Source organism: Ischnura elegans, chromosome 2 (genome assembly GCF_921293095.1).
Source record: "Ischnura elegans chromosome 2, ioIscEleg1.1, whole genome shotgun sequence".
Taxonomy (NCBI): domain Eukaryota; kingdom Metazoa; phylum Arthropoda; class Insecta; order Odonata; family Coenagrionidae; genus Ischnura; species Ischnura elegans.
In genome coordinates this window covers 118234697-118261902 of record NC_060247.1, presented here as the reverse complement: position 1 = coordinate 118261902, position 27206 = coordinate 118234697, and the positions used below count along the sequence as shown (strand labels likewise).

The 27206-nt window shown below is 39.0% G+C and overlaps 1 protein-coding gene across 1 annotated transcript in view; it reads left to right on the top strand.

Annotated features, from left to right (window-relative positions):
• The first annotated feature begins 339 nt into the window (after positions 1 to 339).
• LOC124154482 (solute carrier organic anion transporter family member 5A1) overlaps positions 340 to 27206 on the top strand; it is a 99360-nt gene continuing 72493 nt past the window's right edge. The window contains exon 1 of the mRNA XM_046528249.1: positions 340 to 729. The gene's annotated coding sequence lies outside the window, so the exon portion shown is untranslated. The remainder of the gene's footprint in view (positions 730 to 27206) is intronic.

Sequence of the window (27206 nt, the reverse complement as noted above, 5' to 3'; positions counted from 1 at the left end):
CCCGATCCGTAGTAAACACGCAAGTGACGTCGCCGGAAGAGCGCTTTTCCACCGGCATGCAGTGAGATACGGATTGCCTTCGAGAGCGCATCATAGTCGTCGTCAACCCCCCCCCCCCCCACCTCTTTCCTCTTCATTTACCCCCTCTGAGCCCCCCCCCCCCCCCAAACACCGCAGCTACGTCTCCCGCCGATCCCCGTTCCTCAATCCGACGCTTTTGACGTGCCTGCCGAGACTGCCGCCAGCAGCAGCGGCGAGACCACCACCTCCTCTCTTCGCGGTGCGGTGGTGGAGAGGGGGTGATATCCCCTCCCCTCACAGTCTGCGTGTGCGGTTCGCGAGAGGCAGCAGTGGCTCAGTAGTGCAAGTGGAAGTCGACGGGACGCTGCCACGCACCACCGACATCGGCTCCTCGGGGATAAGGAAGGCGGTGGGTCCCACCGAAGCGCGCTGGTCGTCATGGAAGTCCCTCCCTCGCCATCCGAAGGATTGCTGGCGTCCACGCAGCGCGGTGGTGCGGGCACTTGTCGGACTCTCTCTGTGCCCTCCTAACCAGCTGGAGACGCCATCAACACTGTTTTGTGATCGTCGTTTTATCTTCTTCTTACGGGTGCTATTTTGACGGACTCTGAAGCCGACTGGCCTTGTGATTGCCTCGACGGATACGCATCGTGGTTGTCTTACTAAGAGTTCCGCGAGGTGGACGGCTTGAAAACGGCAGGTTTCGAGGTAAGTAAGGTTCCATCGTGGGCCCGTATTCAGAGACGGACTTTACAAGCTGGAGAATGTATTATTTTCCGTGAGCCTCGACTTTTCAACTCCTCAAAAATCCCCCCTACTTTGATAGCAATCTTCTCCGACTTTAGAGTTCTAAGTGTATATACTTACTTATCGCTCTTCAAAGTTAAATTGTCACACTCTTTCATAAATGGCTAATTTTCACAATGCATTTATATGCACAACATAATACCCTGCGAGCCACCTGCACAGGGATTTTGGTGGGGGGTGATCAGTCACTAGCGCGCGAGACAATACCAACATGCACACCACAAGATGGTCATAAATATATTATGTATAAAAGCAAAAAATACGAGCACATTCATGTAAACGCTAGCCAACTTGCCTACGGTAACTCATGTAGCAAATCCGCGAAAGGTTGAATCGATGGAAAAATAAAAACATACAATGAGTCGTCCTAGAAGAAGTATTTAGTAGCGTCTATCCACTCCGTAAATTATCACTCAAAATATGAGCAAAGAAAAACAGCCCTGAGAAAGTCTCCATCCGCAATCGGTATTCGTTGTTGTCGGAGTCGGGCGTCAAAATTGTTTTAGTTTTCTTTCGCATGTCGATTGTTTTGGTTATTTACTGAATAGGGAGGGATCCAGTAGCCATATTAAGGACTTCACCAGCGTCGAAATATTCGTTAGTGTGACGTCGCGACTTCGAAAAAAACTTTTTGAGTAGCACTTTTTGACGTTCTCTAAGTCCTGAAATAAATAAAATTAGCTCTTGATGTCCGTGGGTCGATGGTTTCGAAGTGTCATGGAACATGGACCTTGCTCTCTCACCTTGTTGCTTGTATTGTATTGTTTTGTGTGCATTTTTTGAAAGAGAGAGCCAATCTCTCGAGGAGTTGGGTCCACCATGAATGGATCAGCTGTGCGCTCCCCGATCGATCGATTTTCAAAACGAAAGGACTGATTTTCCGCGTGCGCGTGCAAGGATTCTCTGAACCTCTTTTTTTCTTTCTTTCGGCGAAAGTTTTCGGAGTCACTGGGATCGATCAGAATGTTCCTTCTTTTTTCCCCAACCATGTGTTTTATGCTTACAACTATACTTACGTTTCTTAGACCTGCCTTAGTTTACGCTGCTCTCAAAGCCCATGTCACACTCCGATAAAAAAAAACACGCTCTTTAAATAGCATATTACGAACCCTTACTTCTAAGTCCCACGCTTGTGAGATATGAAGTGAAACATTTTGCACTTTCCAGATAAAAATTTTCAGTCATGTTTTCAGTTTCAGTCAGTTTTCAATGCGTCTATTGGGGATCCTCATCAGATAAGGGAGTTCAAACAGCTGACTATAGTTCTGCGATTGGCTGCAAGTTTTTTCAAGGGAAAAAAGTCAAAGGAAGGGAAATTTTTCAGTGACGTTTAAAATTTTGGGCTGGAAATCATTAGAGTTAAGGAGGAGAGAGGTACGAATTAGGGTATCCATGATGCATACATTGGTGATCGTTCGTGCGGGGACCTATATAATAAATTAGAAGGGCGTAGCTATTTGGCGAGGAAGGATCGTAAATTTATAAAAGAGCCTCCGAAGCAACTCTCAAACCAGCTAAAAATTTACTTCCTATTCGCATTTTATATGACGAGGCTGGAAAAAAAATTGATTGCTCAGGTCCTTTGTGTACTTTAATGTTTACGATTTTATATTTTAGGCTATATGTATTAATTCTAGTCCTTTATGTTACCACCCGACCACATGGTCGACTTAGAACGATTTGTCTAATAATATGTCTACGACATTTGCCTCCATTGCGTGAGAGGCGTTCATTGGCAGTGTTTTTCCGTCACGCGACCATCATTGCGTGTCAATTCCGCTGCGCTTCGAAACATATGTTTCGTTGACGGTCATCTGATTTGTCGTTCCGTGAACCTATTCCCCTGATTTTATTTGCTAGTTTTTTTCTCTAGTGTTTCTGTTTAGTGTGTGGGGAGTTGAGAATTTCCTCTGACTACTTCCGCAGAGGAAGCTTTCAGCCCCATCTAATACGTATCAACCTCGGGAAGACACCGCGCGATCGTTCGTAAACACTGCTTTGCTTTTTACGTGTTTGTTGACTCGGAAAAATACGGAGTGGAAATTGCGGAAGAGGAGGAGAGCTTTGGTTGTGCTTTTTTCCCCTCCGAACTGCCGCAATGCATGTGTATGTGTCCATCGAAGAAAGACTGCGTGTTCGGTGTCGTATTGAAACGAGCAGCTGGCAGCATGACTGAGATAAATGATTTGATTTACTACTTTAACGTCTCAAAAATGTTGACTAGATGCTCACTTTTTCGCAGGTCTTAGATAAATTCCTTAGCACTGCGCTCAGTCTGGAAATTCTAACTTACAAATTCACGCTTATAAATTAGTCATATTTTATAATAATAAGTACAACTTTGTTTTTATACATAAATCCGCTTCAAAACTTCACTACGATCTGTGTTTCGACGATGATCATCCTCTTCAGGTACGTAGGATAATGGGAGACTAATATAATAAAATAAGATTTGATGCCCTCCCGGAGAATTATTTTGGGAAACTTTTCTCGGTATCCCCACCGGGTTAAAAACTCAGTTTCTGCCGACGTTTCGAGGTCCGACTCGTGGCTCATCATCAGTGATGCTGTCATTTTAGAATTGAGAATTTTCAGCATTATGCGACATGCCAAAATCCGCGTTCCATTCCATTCCGTCTCTTGAGTCTCATTTTCCCCTACACGATACCGGGCCCATTGGGTGCTAACAATATTTATCTATAGACAAGGCTGCAAATCCAATATCACTCAAATAAATCAAGTGGACTGCCCAAATCCTATTTACAGTCACTCAGACATGAGGGAGGTAGAATTGGGAAGGAAGGAGTTGCATTTAAATACGATTCGTTGGAAATAATAACAATGACTTATCCCTACAGAGCACTTACGTTAGGCTGTTATTCCAGTGCCCTTTCATCAATGGTGGCGTTCATGGAATAAAAATTGTAGCGGATATTACCTGGTGAATATTAGAAATAAAGGAATTAAACTTTGTAAGGTTCACTATTATTTTAATATGGGCACGACCCGGGTTTCGTAACGTAGTTACATCTAACCATTACGAAACCCGGGTCGTGCCCATATTAATATCATAGTGAACCTTACAAAGTTTTATTCCTTCATTTCCAATATGGAGAGGTTTCACAAAGTAAAGCCTGAAGTTATCAGTTATACATGGTGAATATTACCTGGGAAATTAATGTGAGGTAGGGCCGATTTGGAATAAGCGGGCAAATTAGGGTGAAACTTTGGAATACGTAGCATAGTATTCTCTCATTTACGTGCGCTTTGCTACCGCGTTTTTTTGTTCTAACAGTGAATCGCAAATACTAGAAAAGGGATCCTCAAGTCGGCCTCTAAATGTGTTGTCACCCACCGCGCGTTGAAATGGGTTTACAAAAGTCGCCACTCGCGTCGCTGACGGACAAAAGTGATCCGAATTTCACGGGGAAATATGGTATAATTAGAGGTATTAACCGAAATTTATATACATGATGATGTGATCCATCAAATTCATAAAATATCAATGCTATTCCACGCCATTACAAACATTATGGTTACTTCAAAATATGGGGAAAAAGTGGATCGCATTGCACTCATCATTGCGCCACGGATACTTTTGAAACCCGATTAAAATGCGACCGAAGTGGCAACAGCAATCAGCCTTCTAAGGAATGGAAATGGGCTTTCTCTTTGCACTCCCCTCGTCGTGAATTGTCTATGAAGACTCTTCCGAATGAAAAAAAGCGTGGGTATCAAATGGAATTGAGAAATAAACTCAAGAAAAGAAATCGTAGCTGCTAACAACGTCTCAAATCAATTTCAATACCTTTGAAGCAGGGGCGCAGCTAGGAATTAAGGCTAGGGGGGGATTCAGGCGCGACTAATACTGGGGTGCTTGTGGTATTGCATACCCGCCAGGGTAAGAGGGAGGTGCGGAGGACTTCCGCCGGAAAAAAATTAAGATAAATGTTTCAAAATGATGATTTTTACGACCTTCTGAGGGATATTTTATTAATCCGCACACTATTCTCTAAGCAATATTAATCCAATTAAGTAAAATAGATTTAACTTAAAACTTCTGTGAGCTCTGGGGGGGGGGTTTACTCCCCAAAGCCCCCCCCCCTCGCTGCGCCCCTGCTTTGAAGGTCCTAAAACTTCTTACATTTGGAGTATGCTCCTACAAGGAAGTGAGGCACGGACAGTGGCAGCTTGCGAATAAATCAATGGCTTAGGCCTTTGAAATTCGGTGCTATAGAAGAATGATGATGATCAAATGGATCGACCTAGTAAGTAATGAGGAAGTCCTGAGAAGAGAAGGAGATAAGTCTTATGGAAACATTGATAGCAAAACGGAGCAACCTTAGAGGCCACATATTGAGACATGATTGCTTGTTGAAGACAACCGTTGAGGGACAAGACAAGAACGGAAAAGGGAGATCTCGATTGAATTATATGGAACAGGTAAAGAAGAGTGTGAAAAAGATTAAATTATTAGATGTGTAAAGGTTTGCTGATTGGATTAGAATTGAGGGGAAAATTGCGTCAAACCTCAGGATTTTTGGAATGTGATGTTGATGATTGACGGTCCTCATGGAAATCCATAACGTCGAGAAGTTTTTTAATAAATCTATGCGGGAAAACAAGTTATTCTTACTATTTTTAAATGTTGATAAAATTCCACGGAGTCACGCCCGAGACAACGTAGTTAATTGTTACTCTTTTCCTCTTATAGTTGAATTGAAAAATGAATAGCGATACACAGTCTTGAAGACTAATTCATATTTTTACTAATTAACGCCAATAGGATTGTCTATCATCTCCATGCATTGTAGTTTAGAACACACCCTGAAAAATTATTTGGGAAAATAGTACATGAATCATTGTCATTATAATTTCCAATGATTTTCATCGTATTGATCGAGTAATAATATTTATAAAATGCCCGTTGACTTAATGCATTATTGTATCCATCCGGCCAAAATAAATCGCAATTACATTGCTTATGATTTTTAATTTCCGAAATTCTTTTTAAAGTGTATGAGCTAAGGAAAACATGCCTGGTCAATTTTCAATCTGAAATATTTCCTTGAATAAACGTCGATAGTTAAGACGTTTTCTTTTACATTTTTTCCGTCTTCTGCTTTCTTTCAGTCTATGCTGTTTCTTTTGTTTTTTAAATCTTTTTTGTTTGATTTTATGTTTATTATGGTATCCTTTTTGTTTCATTGACTTTCTGATGAACATTAGTAGAAAACGCTTTCTGACGTTATTTTGAACCAATTGTTCACTGTGGCATTAAAATTTTAGACATGAAATTCGTTTTATATACTTTTCATGCATTATTTTCAATAAAGTTTACTTTTTTCCATCATGCCTCGCATTTACGATTATCTATTTCTAATTTACAATTCATAAGCGTATATGCTCATGGTCTAGTCCTCGGCAGTGATCGCGTTAATTTGTTATTAACGTTTTATCTCATAATGCGTTAGAGACATTTTCCTCAATCCCATAGGCGATATTCTCCTGTCCTTCAACCTTCAACTGAACATATTGAGTTCAAAACTATCTGTTAAGCCGTGGAATTTGAACTCTTACTTCCTGATATGCTTATCATGTTCGTTTGTCAGGGGTAAATGTGTTAGGTTGGTCCTCTTAAAAACGTTCGTAGAAATGGTGCGTACCTCGACAAATTCAGGTCTATTACGCGTCTTTGTAAGTGAGCCAAATTTCGTGGGAAGCTGCATTTTTGTACGGCTTTGGCCTCATTCTAGGTCCGCAAAGTATTGATGCTACTCCAAGCCACTCACGATTCTAGTCCTCGCTTAATATGCGCCAAGGTAAATAGATCTTTCTCCGAATGGTGAACAGCGTTTGAGCCAAAAGATTTTCAGCGAGATATTACTCGCCATGGGCCTTTAAAACCAAAACTTAGACTACAAAACTTCTAAAAGTCTTTGAAAAATGATTGTATACGAATTACTCAAGTCCTTTTTCTTAAAATTTCCATCTTTAGAATATTACGCGTGATAATTTATGTGAAATGTTTTTAATTTTTTTACCGTTTCCCAATGAGTTTAATATTTTACAACATTTTTCGGTTCGATGTATGCTTTTTCTTCGCTGCCTTTTCTAATGGCTGAATAAAACGATTGAAACAAGCGATCGAATGGACTAAAAGCGTGTTTGGCACAATATACATTTATAATGTTGGATTCATATAACGATCTGCCAATAAACTCATTCAGATCATGAATTTTGCGAACAACATAGATCCTTGCGGATATTTTTGGCAGCCGGAGAGAAATTGGTTTATCTGCAACCTCGTTGCGGCAATGCCTGTATTTGCTGTCTTCCAGATTGGCACGGTGCTTTAATTCCTTTTTTTAGATGCAATACATTAATACGACTACAGGAGAGAAAAATATTCAGAGTATAATGTCTCGCTGATTTATTCGTGGGATACCAAATTTGCGGCCTTGTGTTGTATATAAATATAGTTTGCATCCAATCGGCCCAGTGTCGTGTGATGGGAAAATGCCCAAGAGACTAATGAAATGGAATGCGGATTTTGGAATGTCAGATTCGGGAAATTCTAAATTCTCGTTTTGTCTGCGGGGAGAAACGTCATTTGGCTGGGCGACGTAAATATTTTTACTCCGCATGTCTATGGATTTTTAGTAGTTCGCTAACTTCTCGAGCAAATCTATCAGATATCCAGAGGAAGGCCAATCAATTCTGGTCGCGGCCATGCTGAATAGATAAATGGAATCCAAAAATAAGACGCCCACATTGATTTATTCTTTGGGAACCCGTGTCCATAGTAACCGGGGAAAATATGCTTCACCCTTTTGCCGGAAGATGTGCTTTTAACGTTTTTTATTGGAAAATGAAGATATTTAAAGGATATGTTAGCTATATTGTGTTCTATCTGGAATACTGTCAAAGTAATTTATTTTTATCCATTATATTTTCAACCTTGCGGTGACTTTATTCACCTTCATCAGAGCTTACTCTAAGCTTTTAATGATAATAATTGAGTTACTGTGTTGTTATCAACATTGAATTACTGAAATTGTTCTAAATAAACGAAAATCTATTTTTTTAAATTCGATTTTCATTTTTCAAAAATATCTGTTTTTTACTTTCAACCAGCATATGTGTCATAGTGGTTATTTTTTATCATTAAAATATGGAGAATACACTGATTATTGTTTTTTAAATTCATCGAAACTTTGGCATTGTTCTTATGTAAATAATTATCATTTCCTCAGAAACAATTTGGAGAGGGCAAAAGAATTAGTTGATAGAACATTATAATATAATGGTAAGTTTAGCGTTTGGATACCGAAAATTTTGGCACAAAACGTGGCTGATCACTATACCAAAAAGTCGCTCCAGGGGCTATTTTTTGATCCGTGTCTTGGGGATGTTTTTAAAGAAAACGTTTGGTACCCATTGAATTAATTTTCTTAATTTTACGTATTTTTTTCGTGTGAAAATTTCAATTTTTTTCCTTTTGAATAAAGCGTGAATTTTCATATTGTTCTTCAAATAAAGAGACATCTCTCTTCTTCTTGGAAAATAAATCCTCATGATAACGACTCAACAAAATAGAATAAATGGAATATGATAGATTGAATGGAATAAATCCAATCATACTCATACTGCACTCTTTGGTTGACCTTGTTGTCTATTATTTTACAATTCATGTGAAGAATTGCTATGAGTATAGTCAAAACAAACTGATACTTAACAGATTATTTTTTTCCCTAGTCAAAAGTCAAGCTATCTGAGATTTTCAGTAACCGTATCTTAGGCAGGTTTATTTATGTAATTTTTCCCTGTATTGGGGAATATAAATTAATTCTAATAAAATTATAGAATAACGATAAGTTCTTAAAATTAAAAAGATAATATTTTGGCAACCATATTTTTTTCCTTTAGTGTTGACTCCATATCGCTGAGAACAGAATGTAAAAACTCTTATCAATGTATATCGTGAGGGTCTTGCCGTAAGGATCTGCAAACTCAGACTGACATTCAAATGTCAGAACCCTCGGATTGAGGCAGAGCTCAAAGTTCGTACTCAACTGCAGTGCTTGAGGGCCTCGCAAGAGGGGTGAAATTTGCCAAAGAATAGTGTATACAGGGCCATAAAGGAAATGTATTGTCAAGCCGAATTGCATAATTCAAGAAGTGTTGTGTAGAGAAGAATGACTGCTTTTGTACTCTTTTTCGCGGCAGTAAGTAGTCAAACACATTATAAATGAATTAACGGCTATGAAAATCAAGTAGAGGACTTAATTCCGGTTGTTGGAAATAATTAGCAATGAATTGAACGTAGGGAACACTTGGCGTGAGATTTCAGTACCTAGGCGTCGAAGTCGATGTTCAAAAAATAAAAAAATAGCGTGGAATTTGATCAAACCAACGGAAAAATTGCATGGAATTTTGTTTCATAATAGGCGCAGTGTGATAGTCATTTTTCCATGCCCTTAGCAACCGTGTTTTGTTAGTTCTATCTGCGAATCGTGGAAGAAGAAACCTCTGAATGGAAAATAACGTGAATATATAATGTGTAATTGAGAAATTAACTCCGGAAAAGGCATCGATGCGGCGAAGAAATAACTCAAATTCAACGCAATATGTGCCGCAGTTTGAGGCTAGTTCTGCAGAAGAATGACAGATGCCCTCTAGTCCACCCTAATTTTTAGGCTAAAGCCGTGCCCCAATGCACCACCATTTGGGAACCCCAAACTCAGACCAGTGGCGCAGCGAGGTGGGGGGTTTTGGGGGACAAACCCCCCACCCCCAGAGCTCAGAGAGATTTTTAAGTTTCATCCATTTTACTTAATTTGATTGATATTACTAATAGAATAGTGTAAGGATTGATAAAACATCCCTCAGAAAACAGTAAAACTCACCATTTTGAACCATTTATCTTAAAATTCCGCAATTGATTAATCTCGCACCTACCGCTTATCCTGGTGGGTATACCATACCCCAACACACACCGGTATTGGTTGCACCTAAACCCCCCCCCCCAGCCTTAATTCCTACCTGCGCCCCTGTCTCAGGCTATGGGCAAGACACAATCTTGTACCAATTCGTTAGGCAGCATAAGGGAGGAAATTAGGAAATGCTTCAACGCAGTTCCGCTTGGCATTTATGAAAGTCCTTTGTCGTTCGGGGGAAAAACGAGTTCCCATACCTGTGCGTTCAGCAAATTATCTCTTGACGAATCCCAATTTCTTCAGGGCTCTGCCACAAATATTTCTTTTGTGTGTTCCCTTCGATAAGTCAGAAGTTCTCCTCCTCTAGACTCCTAGATACTTCACTTCATCCGTGGCCCTTATGGTGACACCATCCACAGCATAGGTATGGCGATAGTTGGACGACATCCGCAAGAAGTCTACCGCCATGCATTTGCCCAGATTAAGTTCTAGTCCCCACTCTTGGCTCCACACATGAACGTTGTTTAAATCCGATGATAGAACTTCAAATGCATAGTGATCACTAGCTTCGCGATAAATGGCAGCGTCGCGACGCGTCGTCAGCAAATAAACGTATTTTACTGCCAATTCGGGAACTGTAGTCGTTTATGTATACATTTTATGAACTAAAGGGAGGCTCATGGGGGCTTCCTTGTGGGACACCTGATACTTCACCAGAGCTAATTCCGTCAATAACTACATTTTAATTTAACTATTCGTGTCTAAACTGTATCTTTGTAAACGCGTGTACCCTGATTCTTGTGACAGAATCATACCTCTCTCTCTACTGGGACACTTTTACATAAATTGTATTTGAATTTGTATAATAAGTTTAACTACGAGATAAAAGTTTCGGAGAGTAACGTAGCCGTATCTAACATAAACATTTATTTTACAAAATGATCACGGACTTTCTATGAACGTTATCGGGAGAACTTCCGGTTTGTGCACAGGAAATCTTTGACCGTTGTTTGGCTTTGTTGCTTCACACTCATTTCATCCTGTCACGTGATGATATGATGCTCATTTGAAAGCGGGTGATTTGGCAGCATGAGTTCTTGACTGGTGATGATCGCCAATGGATATAACTAGTAACGAAGTAGAAGTAATTGAATGTTAACAACTGCATCTTTGGTAATTTTATGCTCGCAATCGATAATTTTTTTAAAGTAATATTTAATTTTAATATACTCCGAAGTTCACGAGAATAATTGTTACATTTGAATAATCGTTAACTTTTAGTAATCAAAAGTGAAAATTTGAATTTCATGCGCGTTAATAGAAAGGAAGTTCGGGCTACATCAACCTTATCCACAGTGAATATTCAGGTGTAGATATTCATGCCTATAGGGCCTAAATAAATAATTAGTACTACACGGCAAAAGTGACGGTAAACCGATAGTAAATAAAAGTAACGATTACTTTCAGAATTTAATGACTGAATTACAAATTAAAGTTGCAATTTTTAAACTGTATTAGTTAAAAGTTAAGTGTTAATGATATGCTCTTTGCTTGTAACTCAGTTACATTTACTCAATATCCGACCTCCATGCATCGTGTATTCCTCTTGAACCAACTCATGACCGCACGGCGCCACTTATTTATAAGGATTTTTTTTTAAGGATAAAATCATAAGAACTAAGCGTGAAGGAGAGGAATTTTTTCATGTTGAAAGAAATACTTGCATTTGTCGTGGAAAATTGCAATTGTTTCTATCAATATGCCTCTTTTATGCTTTTAAGAAAGATACGGATATTATAATGTCGAAAAATTTTGTATTTGATCTCAAATTTTCTGACAGGAGAATGGTAGTGAGCTATTATTATGGTAATGTAATTTATCGTACATGTTGATCATATCGTTCCATCATTGGTCCATGTTTTTCCTTTTCCAAATAATATATGTTTTTTGTTTAAGGTAAACTTGGCGAGTGAGAATAGCTTGCGATAATTTTGAGACATCATTCTATGGGAGTTTCTTTGAATATTGGGGAATATTTAATTTTTCACAGTGATCAATTTTTTCTGGATCTCAATGAGGTACCCAAGTATCTCCGAATCAAATGAAATAGTGCAGCGAACTTATGAGGTAGGTGTATTCAAGAATATTTCTCCATAGCCAGGCTATTTAAAATCTCCCTTTACTCATACAGCTCTTTCAGTGTGGAAAATATGAGTAGAATAATTAGTGGACTTCAGCTGACATTGAGTTCAAAGAATACTAAGATATAAGGACTATAAAGAAAAAGTCAAGACCTGTATTAAAATAGAGAAACAAAAATTCGGAGATGTGTAAAAATAAGATTTCTTGGACGATACACTTTTAACTATATCACTACTTTTTTATATAACGCGACCCGGGTTTCGATAAGTTATCATCATCTTCAGGCGTAATTTATGATCTATTTATCTTATATTTGTTACCTAGTTACCTAACGGAAGAAGAGATGAATTTTAAAACGGACGACAGAATAGGGGAAAGGGATGGGTAAAGATATTCGTTTATTTATATATTGAAAGTCAGGACAGCACTCTGATAAACGAATATCCCTTTTCCTTATTCTGGCATCCGATTTAAAATTCATCTCTTCCTCAGTTAGGTTACAATAATAAGATAAATTCATAATAAACGATTTTAATTTCTTCCGGTGAATACTACTGATGAATTCTTCTCGGGTTCTCTATCTGATCAGCCAGGTTAATTCTTTCATATAAGCCGACGTTTCGAGAGACGACTTGTCTCCCATCTTCAAGGCCGTGTTACTCTTTGAAAGTACAATTCCACACTCAATTTCAATTCCAAGTCATGTCAAGACATGTCGTCTCTCGAAATGTCGGCTTATGCGAAACAATTAACCTGGTTGAGAACCCGAGAAGAATTCATAAATACATAATAATTTACGCCCGATACGATGATTATTCATCGAAACCCGGGTCGAGTTAAGTAAAAAAGTAGTGGTGTAAGTAAAAGTGAATTGTCCAAAAAATCTTATAATGGAATACCACAAGGTTAGGAAAGAGTTAGTGAATTTCGCAGGTGTAATAACTCTGTTATTTGCTAAGCAGAAGAACTAGCAATGCAAGAATCAAGAAAAATATTTTACGTAGAATAGTCCAGGCGAAGAGAGTTTCCCGCTAAAAAAAAAGATCTATTTACGGAGGGAAATTTAAGCATAGAAGGAAGGAAGCAATTGACCAGAACTTACATTTGGAGCGTGCTTATTTATGGAAGTGAGGCATGATTTATGACAGCAGCAGAGAAATCAATGGCGGATGCATTCGAAATGTGACGCTACAGAATAATGATGAGGATGAAATGGATCGACCGTGTAAGTAATGAGGAAGTGCTAAGAAATGGAGCAGGTGAAGAAGGATGTGAGGGAGAATAAATTCGTAGGCGTGAAAAGATTGGCTGACAGGAGAATCCAGAGGGGAGAGCTGCGTCATAACTATCGAAGGATTGTTGACCTGTGATTAAAGTTCTTTCGGGACAAGATCTGGTGTAATTTTTACCGTGAAGCTTTTGAATCAGGAATCCATTTATCAATTTCTCCGTGTAGCGTGATGAGAAAGATAATGGGATTGTGAGATTGTTGCCATCGAAGAAATGCGACGATGCTCGCGCCAACCGACCTGTTATTGCGAAATTTGCGATCCATTGTGTCTGAAAATTTTCAGTTTCACCTTGTTAGGGCGTTGATATATAAGCATTATGATCGGTCGTGTCGGGCGTATTGGAGCAGTTTTCGCTTCCGGGGTCAAAGACCAAATTCTTTCCCTCTCGTTGGCTGCTCTTTTTACTGTTTTCCGCCCACGCGTCGGGTTTGTTTGTCCATTCAGGGCATTATAGTCCGGAAAAGACCAGAAAAGCACTGGGATGAATTTTTGCGTGAGCTAATTGAGGGGATTCAGTGAGAGTATTCGAGTAGACCCAGACACGTGGTGCTAGTGTGTCTTCCGCCTTTTTTATCGAGATTTCACAGCGACTACAGTCTCAAAACAATCACCATATTTGAACCATTTTCATGAATTGCTAAAAAGAATACTCCTCTCGTAGATAGTGTAACGGAGAATATTCTATGATGTTATCTCATTTAACATATTCGAGTTTATTTTTGCATCACTGTCATTCGAGAAGCTTATTTTTTTTTTTAATAATTATTAGTTTATTTCAGCATAAGGGATGATAAGCATTTTTTGCTATTAAAATAATTCGTACTGTTCTGGTATTCTAGCTCTAGCTATACAATACTTAACTCACTCCACACTTAATTACTGTAGAGTCATATCTTGAGAATATTCTTTTCATATCTAGGCTAGAGTGGCTGCCGTTTTTTAACAATCTATAAATTTGAATCCTATAGCTCTTTTTTGTGCCTGAGGACTTCAATTTTTATCAGCCATGCTCTAACAGAACGTTATGCTTGGCAGCACTGCGATCCGATCTATGAACGGAAACATCAATAAGGAATCGAATATTAATCGGTGTATTTCGTGTATAATTCGTTGTCTCGGGCATGACTTCATGGAATCGACTTAACATGGTGAAATGTAAAATACTTTATAATTACACACAAATTTAATTCTGTACGTCCTAGTTTCGACATAGCACGGTCATCATGGAGTACATTTGCATCGAAGACTCAGAATAAGTAGTCACATGAATTTTGTGAATTAATGTGGAATTGTAAAGGTTTTAACATTTCATTATGTCTCTAGTGTAATTGGAAGAAAATGAAATGTAAGTGTTAGCTGACCCACTCCCTTGGATTCATATTAGTTACGATGCGATATCTTCGTCTGCATCGCATACCCATTTTTGTATAATTGTAAGTAGCATTTTGTGACTTATCCTTATGCTCTTTTTAAATAACAATCAGTTTTATGAAACATTGGTAGGGGAATTGTATTCATTGGAACGTAAACCCTGACGTGTATTTTTGGAACCATTTTCGGCGTTAAATAAATATCAGCGGATCCCACGTTATTTTTTTGTACTAACTTGGAAGGCTGGGACAGACTATCAATCTAACTTCTTGTGTATTCGGACAGGAAGAACCGCATTCGGCATTTATCGATCGGAAGAATCGTGCGGCCGAACGATTTGTCTTCGTTAAACAACTGCGGCTATCACGAAACGATTTTTATGCGCAAAATACATTTTCCTATCCTCATCTCTGGAACAGAATGCGGCAGAATAGCAGCATGCGCAGAAGAAAACTTGGTAAATCAAAAATCCACAATGCTTCTCATTGATATTGCATACAGCTTACTTCAACGAGGTGCCTGCACCTTTGAGGCTGTGTAAAGATCCGAATTATTTGCGCTAAAAGAATTCTCTCGGCTGTGGAGTAAAAATATACATTATCATTGTATAGGTTATTAAGACGATGACTTCCGCGTTGCATTTGTTAGGTATGGAACACTATATACTTGTATTGTTTTGAAAACCTAAGCAACAACCACCACACTGGCAACCGCTGTATTATACAAAACTTAATATGTTCATAAAAAAATGGTCAGCTTCTCTCGGCCATCTTTAAGATTGTAAATACCTGGGCGAATAATTTTTTTCTTCATCATCATAGGTCAGCAACCCTAAGATTGGTTTGACGCAGCTCTCCACTTAATTCTCCGATCAGCTAATCTTTTCACACCTACGTATTTCTTCTCTTTCGCATCCTTCTTTACCTGTTCCATCTTTTTCATTCGAGGTCTTCCTTTTCCGTTCTTGCCATCTACTTGTCCCTCGACGATTGTCTTCATCTGGCCATCACGTCTGAAGATACGGCCTACAAGGTTGTTCCGTCTTCTCGTCAAGGTTTAGACAAGAAGACGGACACAGTCTTATAGGCCATATCTAGTTATATATCTTGTTTAATATTCGTAAATAACAATGTGTTATATTTCTCACACCTCAATCATACTCCGATATGATGAATCAACTTATGAATGTAGTGGGGTGAGGTAAATCCATGTGGGTTGCAATAAGGGGTGAATACCAATTGTAAACACCTTTCGAGTGTAAGAAGAGGGAGAAAGTCTTGGTGAAGGGATCCAATGTCTATTAAAAGACGTAATGATCATTTATTCGCTTAAACTAAAAACATTTGGCTTAGTCATAAAGACCTTTGCAACTTTTGTTATTGAATATTGGTAAATCTCGCTATGAGGATACACCTAATCGACCGAGGGAGTGCAGCTCTCAAGTGTGATATGTACCCCTACAGTGGAAAACACCTCAGAAAATATCCATTTACAAGACCACCACCTGGATATAAATCCCGCCCTCATTACTAGTCGTCTTCTTATTTTTCAATTATTACTTGTCAATTTATGTATTGGTACCTTTCGTAATATTTCAAACAGTAAATACTTTATCAGCTGACATTATTAAGGACGCGCTAATTTATTTATTTTTTGTCCGAAATTTAGTCTTAAAATTCTTTATGGTTTTGAGCTAAACGAAATAGTCTAACATTACCTATTAGTAAACCAATTTTACAATGAACAAGATTACGGTCCGAGAGTTACGATATATTAAGAGAGATATTTTGCCTAAGGGTATGGGAAATCGTTTTTCCACCTAACAATAAAGGAGTTTAATGAATGCTAGGCGGAACTTCGTTAGAATATTTCCTTTATATTTTTTAACGGCTGGTGTGCTAACACTCCCCGCCACACACCTATAAGGCGGCTTGCGGGCAGTATGTATGTAGATGTAGATGCACATACTCGGGTGGAGAAGATGCCACGAGGCGTGCAACCAATAGCAGCGATGAATAATTTCGCGTAAATCAGTCACTTCGCATTCATGGTGGAAGGCCTTAGCGATGGGATCACAGCACGCTCTGCAAACAGTTGAGCAAGCGCTAACTACATTGCTTCTCATCGCCAGCGGAAGGCTCATTCGCGCTAAACCCACGGAGGCGCGATAGCCTCGAACTAATTTGTCGCTTTCAATTTTCGCGGTGTCAGCGGAGCAGCTCAACAAGGAAGACTTGGACAACATCTACTTGAGGGACACACTATCTGCTGAACACTTAATGGAAAATGAACTCAGTTAAACTTCATTAGGTCGACTAATATTATTGATATAGTTTATTCTAAAATTGACCTAACGGAATGGTTTCTCAAAGTTGAGCCTGAAATCACCAGTTTTATTGAACACTTTTTTACGCTTAAGGCATTACTCCGGTCAATCACGAGATTGGAAAAGTGACGACGCAAAATTTTGTCAAAATTATATACTTTCGCGGTTACAGCCTGTAATGTGGACAATAACAAGACCAATGCAGAAAATTTATTTATTTTGGTGTCTCTTCTTTTAATTTTCTCTCATTAGTAAGAAATGAGTTTTAGCTAAATGCGAGCTTGATATAAAATTCTTTAAAAAAATTTAAAACTCAAAACTTCGACACGTTTTTTTAGTATCCAAAAGGTTTAATCCAAATTACAGGTGGAAGGAAAGAAGGGCAAGGGACGGCCCCGAATGAGTTTCCTCGGACATATTATTATTATTAAAGTTGTAAAAGAGAAGACATATGTCACTGTGAAGACTTGTGGATAGGAGAGCGGAATGGAGAGCTACGTCAAACCCATACCATCAATCTAAGGATAATAAAATGAAAAAAACCTGCGTTTTATTCTTTTATGGCCAACTTTTTTATGGTACGATTAGTTTCGGCATAATAGTAGTAGTAGACATAATAGTATTCTGTAATCCAAAATATGTATTATTGTGATTACGAGTGGGATCCTAAAAAAATTATTTAAAGTTATCACAATTTTGAGTGACACTCCTTGACATAGGCGGGGTATGTAATATTTATGGTCACCTTCATTTATATCAGTCAAGAGAAAGCTAACCTCCCAGCTCCTTTAGAATGGTTTTTAGCGCGTAGAGCTCCCGTTATTATTGGAGTGATATCTCCAGCGATCTCTCAAATGGCAGCGGAAAAATGACCGTATCACGCAATCACTACCCGCGATGGCTCCACGGAATTGGAATCCCATCCCTTTTTCCGTCGCTGAAAAAATCGTTGGTACTGTCTTCCAGCCTATCAGAGCGCACGGCCGTTATCAGCGGTTGAAATGCCACGTCTGGATTTTAATTGAATGTAATTAATTTAATTACGAATGTGACGATTAAGCGATGGAAAAAGGGTTTTCTGAATCGTATGGTGGAATGACCATACGATTCAGAAAATGATCGATAGAGGGATCACTCCGTTGGTCCCTCGTAACCAATCGCTAGACTCTGAGGGACGGAAAAAATTATCTTGTGATTTAGGACGGGTTCGAACAGTTTTCCTGCCTTAGATCCTCGTTTCCCTATCGGTGCGGCTCATCGTCATACCTCAACAATCCTAAGATTGTCTCTGTCGTCTAAGGCGCAACTTTGTGGAAGTTCAAATTAATAATAAAATGGAAAAAAAACTTTAATTTATTCCACCAATATTTCCCTGGGTATCTGATGACGACGACGTTGCGTCGAAACTAGTCATACCATAAAAAAATTGGTTTAACAAAACAGTTTTTATGAATGTTATTGTCCTAACATTGGTTTGTCGCAACTCTCTATACCTCTCTTTCATTCGCAAGCCTTTTCATAGTGAATTATTACTTTTCTTTTAAATCCTGTATAACCTGTCCTATGTAACTCATTCGGGGCCATCCCTTGTCCTTTTTCTTTTCCACATGTCCTTCAACGATTGTTTTCATCGGGCTATCATGTCTCAGAATGTGGCCAAATAGGTTTTCCTGCATTCCGCTTTAGGTTTTTAGAGGGCCTCTCTTTTCTCCCACACTTCTTAGCTCTTCCCTATTACTTATACGGTTGATCCATTTTATCTTCATCATTCTTCGGTAGCACCACATTTTCATTGATGCCACTCTGGGCGTCTATATCAATCTAATTGCGATTTCAGTCCATGACGCATACATATATGCTAATCCATGAACCCGACATATTTTTGATTGCGTACTATGCACGATTGTGACAAATGCCAGTCTTGTCATGATGGTCCCTACCCACAGAAGCTCACATGTATCAATTCATGTTTAAGTATCTATTAATTATCTTTATATGATCAATTATATATGTGTGTCTATCAAAACCTACAAAGCGCAGAGTAAAACACCACGGGGGTGTAAAGTACCAATTCAATCTTCAATGGCGAAAGGTTTAGAATGGTATAGGGGTCAATGGCTTTGGGAAACTTAATCTGCGACCGGACGTAATCGCAATGTTTTTTTCATCGTTTCCCACACTTATTACCGATTGTCTCTTTGCACCCATGACCCTGATTGATAGAACTCCTCTGAAATCACTGTAGAAGCTTCCGCACTGTGGACCCGACTGGCAGATTCGAATTGCTTTCCTTATTTTGGTCAATAGTTTGGAATTATTGGTGATTATTACCTGGTGATTCAGCTTACAATCTGGGCGGGATTATCTCCATCCGTAAAAAAACACAATTCCGTTGACCGATAAAAGAAGACCTTCAGTTGTCAGATGATCCATAACAATATCTTATCGTTAGGCAGCAATGCACTCGTTCACCAAAATTAATCTCCTTCTTATCGAGCTATTTCAGGCGAAATATCGATGGCCTTTACCATTTCGTACCAAAGTTGATGATGTTACGAGCGCATGCATAGCGGGTCACCGCTGCTAAGCTACTCCACGCAGTGGCACAGCGAGGAGGGGTGGGTTTGGGGGATAAACCAACCCCCCCAGAGCTCAGAGAAAATTTTAAGTTTAATACATTTTACTTAATTGGATTAGTATTACTTATATAATCGTGATGGCCTCCGCAACTCCCGCTTACCTTGGCAGGTATGCATACCACCACACCTGTAAATATTAGTTGTGCATGAAACCCCCCCTAGCCTTCATTCTTAGCTGCGCCCCTGACTCAGCGGTCTCATGTGGTATATAATATCACAGAGCCTTATCTTATTCTATGATAATGTAACAAAATGGTTGCATTGTGAAAATTTTCGGTTTCTTTCCTCCCTCGCTAACATCTTACGTAGAGAAAGCAACCCGTGAGGATTACACATACTTACTTCGTATTTTTCTCGGTGCCTCTCCATGCCACTGTATCGTGAAAATGTCTCGTGGTTTGGATCAACCTCAGCAATGGATACAGATATTCGAAGCCACGCTCTTCCTATTGTGTACGCTGCATAACGGCTGGGCCATCCTCTGGGCGCCCTGGTCCATTCTCCCGATTGCAACCGGCTCATTGTGCCATCGTCCCATTTTATGTTTCCGGTATTTGAAGCCATCCATTCATGGCGTTCATATGGGGTCTCCCGACGACCTTCCAGGACCCGCCCATCAACTCACGATTTTTCATCAACACTATAATCCCCGAGTACCTTTTGCTCTCTATGTTGGTAGTACACCTACTTACTACCTCGAAAGCTGCCTTAATAGGCGTACCTCGGTCAAAGAACGAATTTGTTATTAACGTGTGGTAAAGGGAAAATTGAGGTTTTAGAAAAACATGAGAAAATTACCAATCAAAGCGTGAATGGCTATGAGGCTAGAGGTGGAAAAAATCGATTTAAATCGATTGTCTATCAAATCTCGATTTTAAGCGAGTTTTAATATTCAAAGATTGAGGAATAGAGATCGAGTAACGATCTTCGATTTTCGATCCAAACTCTTGACCATTTCATTTGATCTCAGCGGTGTCACCACCGGGCTATTATATCGTTATCCGTACCTTGTGAAAGATTTCTCTCTGAGGCAGTGGCGGATACATTTGGGGGTCGCAGGGTCGCCCACCCCCCTTGCAGTGCTGACCGTATATCCGAACATTGGAGAACCGCAATAGTAACTTTTTTATATCATAAGGTAGCATCGTCTTGTTTATGCGTATAATCAGTTAAATCAGTCAGTAAACTATCTTAAACTTTGCATGTAACATGATTGTTTTTCATTACGATAAAAGTATAGGTAGCTCAAAATATCTTTTGTGCCCCTCCCCCCCTTTAAGTTTTTTCTGTATTAGTTAGTGCTCTGAAGCCGGCAAAATTGCAAAGGCATGCCCTAGATCATCAAGAAAGCATCTCAATCAGTTGTTCTTTCTTAAAATTTTTAATGAAGCCGCTTGGTTCCATTCCAAAAGTGTATTTGGAATGAATAATGAACACATTTTTTTTAAGAATTGTAGAAATGTTTTCCATTAATAGATCTTTTAGTTCAAATTTCGATTTTGTTGAAAAGTCGAGCTTTTTATTTCGATTAAAAATCGATTTCAACTGACATTTTGCCATCAGCATATGGGGTATGATGAAGGCAATTTTGAGCACTCGCACTTACTCGCGTCAATTTCTATGTCTCGCATTGTGACACTTATTTGCTAGTTATCTGCTTCTCATTCTGGGCCACTTTTGAGTCTGTGACGCTTTCTGCACGCCTGTGGCCGCGCGCTAGCTGACAATCATTTAATCATTGAGACTTCACAGGATCGTATAGTGATTTGATTTTATTTTTTCCACTCTTAAATAAATTTTCTGACTCATCGATACCAGTGCAATAATGTAGGCGAGCATTTTTGCGTTTATTGGGTGTGTTAATGGATGCCGGTATATATTTTCGATACTAATTACGGGGGAAGACAAATCTCGGTCATGAATTTCTTATGACTTTTTGGTTGTGCCAGAATACCTGGTTGGCGTTCATTACTACTCTCAAAATCTGACACTGTTTCATTGTACGTGGATGCTCTCGTCAAGTTAAATTTGGGAGGAATCAACAAATATGTGCTACATCCGGATTCATGGCGATGAGTTCAGCGTTATGACCCGTCTGGGTGTATGAAGGACATTTGCCTAATTCTCAGATTAGCCGGCAGGGACCGCGGTTTGGTTGTTACGAGCTTGAGAAAAGGGAGGAGGGAGGTTGATGTACCTACAATGTACATGTGTACATAGGTACATGTGGGGACGGGGGAGTAAGCAGACTGCGTACATACCTCTCCCTGCCAACTATCCTTCCCGAATTATCTTTGCGAGCGAAAAACGAAAACAGACTGCGCCGATGCGAATGAAATGGAGGACGTCTGTGTGTGTGGGTGTGTGTGTGAAGCCAGGTTCAACACCCTGTGAAGGTATCACGGCGTTTTTAGAAGTCTCTCTCTTCTTTACTGAGATTCTTTATCACCGGTAGTGTACAATTTTTGCTCTCAATATTTCCATGCCAGGCACATTGAGGCTTGTAGGTCTTCCCACTCAAGTGTCGCATGAACAAAGAAGAGACATTGGCGAAGTAGTGCGGAGTAAGTTACGATTATTTGCAGACGACGCTGTAGTTTACAGAGAAATTCGTTCCAGCAAAGATATAGATGAACTAACGAATGACCTTGCTGCTATCCAAGCTTGGTGCGATGCTTGGCAGTTAGAATTAAATTTGGAAAAATGCGTCGTAATGAATTTCTGGAAGAAGAATAACTCCCTACAGCGTAACTATGTCATTCGGGGCACGCAGTTAAAGGCAGTTGAATCTGTGAAATATCTAGGGGTTAGACTCGATAATGATCTATCGTGGAATAAACATATTCGAGAAATAACCGGTCAAGCTAATCGTAAAATGGGTTTTGTTAAAAGAATATTAGGAAAGTGCGACGACAAAGTGAGAGAAATTAGCTACTTTTCCCTCGTTAGACCACATTTGGAATACGCTGCCAGTGTTTGGGACCCTCATGAAAAAGGCTTAATAACAGAGTTAGAACGCGTGCAAAGAAGAGCTGCCAGGTATGTGAAAGGTCGTTACGATAGTCTTGTTAGTGTAACTGACCTCTTACATAAACTCGGATGGGAATCTCTGTCGGACCGTAGATTGAAAAATAGACTAAACCTTTTAGATAAATTCAAGAGCAGTGTCTTTTCTGACGAAGTTAACCATATCTTGCGGACGCCAACGTACTACGGAAGATCAGATCATATAAATAAAATAAGAGAGATAGATTGCAGAACAGACAGATTCCGAATGTCATTTTTTCCACGATCAATAAGAGATTATAACGGCAGCAATAGAACGCGTAAATAGATTGCATGACTTGTAGTGTAGCCTACTAACCTATGTAAAACTTACTGCATGTTTCTGAATTTCTATTCTATATTCTATTTCTAACAGCATATAGTAGTATAGTTTGTTATTATACGGGACGTTTCTTGGACGGTGTGGTGTGCATGTTGGAGTCCAAATGCATGCTGCATGCTGGTGATTGATCACCCCCTGCCAAACACTCTAGAGGTGGCTCGCAGGGTAATTTGTAGATGTAGATGTAGATGAGATTCCGATAATACAACATTTTTCCCAATGTTTTTTTTATGTGAGGTTCTCCTAATAGGGTAGTTTCCTTCATCAAAGAAAACAAAAGGCATTGATTGCGGTTCGTTACCCACCATTAGTGTATTCATAATATTTAGGAGCAAGGTTATAAAATCCCTATGGATCCTGTTTGTGGGTGAGAAAGGTGCGTAATTTTGGAAGAGGTGCTGAGGTGGTGGAAGAGGAAACTTCCGGCATTCATTACGTTTTACTAACATATCATAGCAATCTCCATTAACTCCGACTGGGAAATTAAAATCAATTAAATAGTATGCGTCGTATTACTGCGATTTGCGAATATCCCATATGATGCCAGAACCACGCAGCATCACACCAATGAAAATGAGGAGGTGACAAATTAATCAGATGGATTATCACTAGACAGACCAGATTAAAACCTTAAAGAGTTTAATGAAAATGATAAAAACAACGAAGCCCAGACTCTGAAGGACTTTTTCCCTCAAAAAGGGATATAATCAGCTAATTTTTAACAGAGTAACAATTATTATAAACGAGCAACTGTTTTCAAGTAATATCTACGAATCGCATGTAGAGCTCTCACTTCCTGCCACTGAAGTCAAGTTGCTTAATTTCTCTATTTACAAAAACAAATTAGAACCTGTGTTCTGTACATTGTTCTTAAACAATATTTGGCCATATTGCTACTAGGAAGACATGGCCCCATGAGAACATCACACAAGCAGCAGCCACCGGGTGCATTCCAAAATTCACTGTAGGTTCTCTGGTTGGATTCACATGGATTTTCTCTTGTTGTTCTGCATGGGAGGTGGAAAGCAATTTGTTCAAAAACATGAGAAGAATTATTATCATTATGAGTTATTTTATGGCGGAACAAAATTCTGGTAATAATTATCACGCCTGGGGACTATGGAATTCAGGTGAAGTTGATACTGGTGATGTGAGTCGCTGAGATTCTGAAATTATCTTGATCGATATCCATTGTAATCTCTATATAGATTAAAATTTTTCCAATTTTAATTATAATCATTAAGTTGTTATAAAAATTATTAATACGGAAATGATGAGATACCTACCGCTGAAATGTTTATCGTGCTTTTACAACCCTGAAATTATTGTTTATTGCCAAGTTTTTATTATTGACGTCCCTATCTACATATAGATGTAAAGTGATTCAGGATTGCTTTGATTTTTATCCGGAATGGCTGAGACTCCGTCAAGTCTCGGAATGCAAGGTCGTGTGCATTCATCGCATCATTCTTAATTCCTTGAAAACCTTTTAGTGTTTGTCTTTGCTGCAGCCAGATTATTTTTCTGTTGCCAATTTTTTAAAAGTTTTATGTTTACTCTTAACGTTGAAAGAATATTTTTCAAAATAGTCACGCCCTTTTATGATTTGGAAGAGTGCATTGAAGTTGGCTGCTATGCACCGTTCCATTTTTGTCGGCAGTGTTTAACTTCGTCCATCTCTTTGATTAACAATTTTATTTATGTTTCAAAGAGTGTATCCCGCAGTAGTTGCTTGCTGGTCGAATCCATTTAATCTCTCTGAGAACTTGACTTTTATCAGCACTAAACATGAATTGCCAAAACTAACATTTTTAGCTGCCCTGGATCTCGACTATTTATCTTCATTTCCGGCTGGGTCTATGCAGAGTGTACCCGTTTATACATTTTTTGTATATTGAGGTCACGCATCTACTAATGCACTATTGGTTTTTTGAACCCATTTATTTTATCCTTTGGGTCATTTGGATTGAGTTGCAAATTAATGGCTGGAAAACCGATGAATAAGTTTAATAGGACGTCCATACTGAAAGGTATCTACATCTACATACTACCCCGCAAGCCGCCTAAAAGGCGTGTGGCAGGGGGAGTTAGGACACAAGCCATTTGCACATAAGAAGGAAATGCGAAATAACGACTAGCATTTATTTAAGTCCTTTGTGGTTCGGGGGAAAAACGAATTCCCATATCTATCTGTTCGGCTAAATATCTCTCTTGATCAATCGCTTCTGTCGGACCTGGAAAAATAGTGGGGCTCTAATATTATGTTCTCATGGTATCAAGACTAATATTATGTTATCAAGGTATCACGTTGTTAGGGTATTAGCCTGTGCAAAAGTGCTGTTAACGCAGTTTACTTGCATACTCTTGGTGCAGTGCCAATGATATTAATGATTTATTGGGTAAATAGACTGGATGTTGATAATCAGTTAATTTAATCGACTCTAAAATTGTCGATTCGAGTGCTGCTGAGTTTTTTAAAATAATTTATTTTAAGTTTTTTTTTCGATGATGATTGTGGTTTTTTAGTGGGCAGTCCCTGTAGATATCTGGCTGCAGTGTCTCTACTAGAGTACTTGATATTGTCGGATGGGACGTTGAACTCTCTCTAGCAGAGAGTGATTTTCATTGGATTTTTTTTGTGTTTACGTTGAAACCATTTCTTGTTTTACTAGCTCATTCCTCCGCAGCAATCCCACTTCCTTCTTGTTTCGATGCTGCAACTGGCTCAGATATATCGATCTGCTCGTCATTGTCAGCGTGGGATTCTGGCCCATAGGCATTACCTACCCTCTGCGCCGCCGCTACAATGAAACGTGGACGTTTCCAGGGCAATGCCTTTTTCCCTTTTGGCAAAGTTTTTAGTCGCGAGCACTCTTTTTAGGCTATAGGCAAAAAAAAGGTACGATGCATAAAAGACTTCCCAATTCTCGAGAAATGCCGCTCTCTGTTCTTTTATGGTTGCGTTTATCAGTGGGAACAAACATCTCACTTCCGTTTTCAGACAAAGTCGGCAGCCATGATATGCCATGAAAGGAGGCCGATTGTATCCGGGAGATTTTTCAAAATAAAATAGGCGATCATTCATTCAAGGATTATTATGTCCTGAGGGTACAGACCTATCATATCCTAGTGTGCATTTAAATGCCTTTTAAAGTCAAGCAGCGATACCGTAAACATCCGACTTAGCATTGGCATACTAAATGTGTGTATAAGATAAGAAGTTACTTATTTTCGGCAAATATTGGCCATATTATCTCACAGCCGATCACGAAATACCGCCGCCTAAGATCCTTTGTGAGACTCTTATTTTCATTTTAGTTTACTGCTATTCATTAAAATTGTAAAAATAATAATATAAATAATCATGAATATTCTTCAAAAAAAGTAAGTTCATGCGATATTTACAAACAAATTTGGTAACTACTAGGCGAAAGTCCTGTTTTTAGGGCACCAACAGATTTTTACATTCATTGCTCGTGTGATGTAAGGATATTTCATTCTACATCAGAATATTTTAACATAAAAAAAACAAACAAACTTTATTTGACGTACAATTTGAGTGCGCCATGAAAATAAAAAGAAAAAAAAATTAAACGAAGCATATTTCCAATGTTAATAGAAGACATTAAACATTGTTTAGCTTATCCAATAAAGTGTGTTCAAATCGTCTCCTTTGTAATTACTTCATTCTGCCTCCAGCTCCTGACCGGAACGGACGCATCCCTTGCGCGCTCCCCAGGGCCACCTGACTACCTGCTCTTGCTACCTGCGCTTGCTGCTGCTTGCTTGGGTCTTGCTGCTTGTGCATAATAGTGCAGTGACATATATTGTCGTAGCTTATTTGTTTATTAGCGTAGGATATTTAAATTAGTCTTAGTTTTAATATAGGGGTGCAATATTAATTGTTAGTTGGTGTGGGTTTTGTGTGTGGTGTGTGCGAGTGAGTGAATATCCTGATTTTGTTTGATCCCGGTTCCTGCGACGTGTGATTATCGAGTATCTGCTAGTAGTGATAAGTAGAAAACTTACGTATATCTCAAATTTTTCTCTTCCCTTTAGTATTATTTATTGCATAGTTATTTGCACGTTATCTTTATTTGTGTCGCTGCGTCTTTACTAATCTGGTGTTACGGTCGTTAAGTAGAATATATATTTGGCTGCTTTAGATTTAATTTTTCTATCGGAATAGTGTCTTAATATTATTTAAGTAATTTTGTGATAGTTGCCCTCTTTCTTTTACATCAGGTGTGTAATCCTAACTCTTAATTCTTATTATAGGCT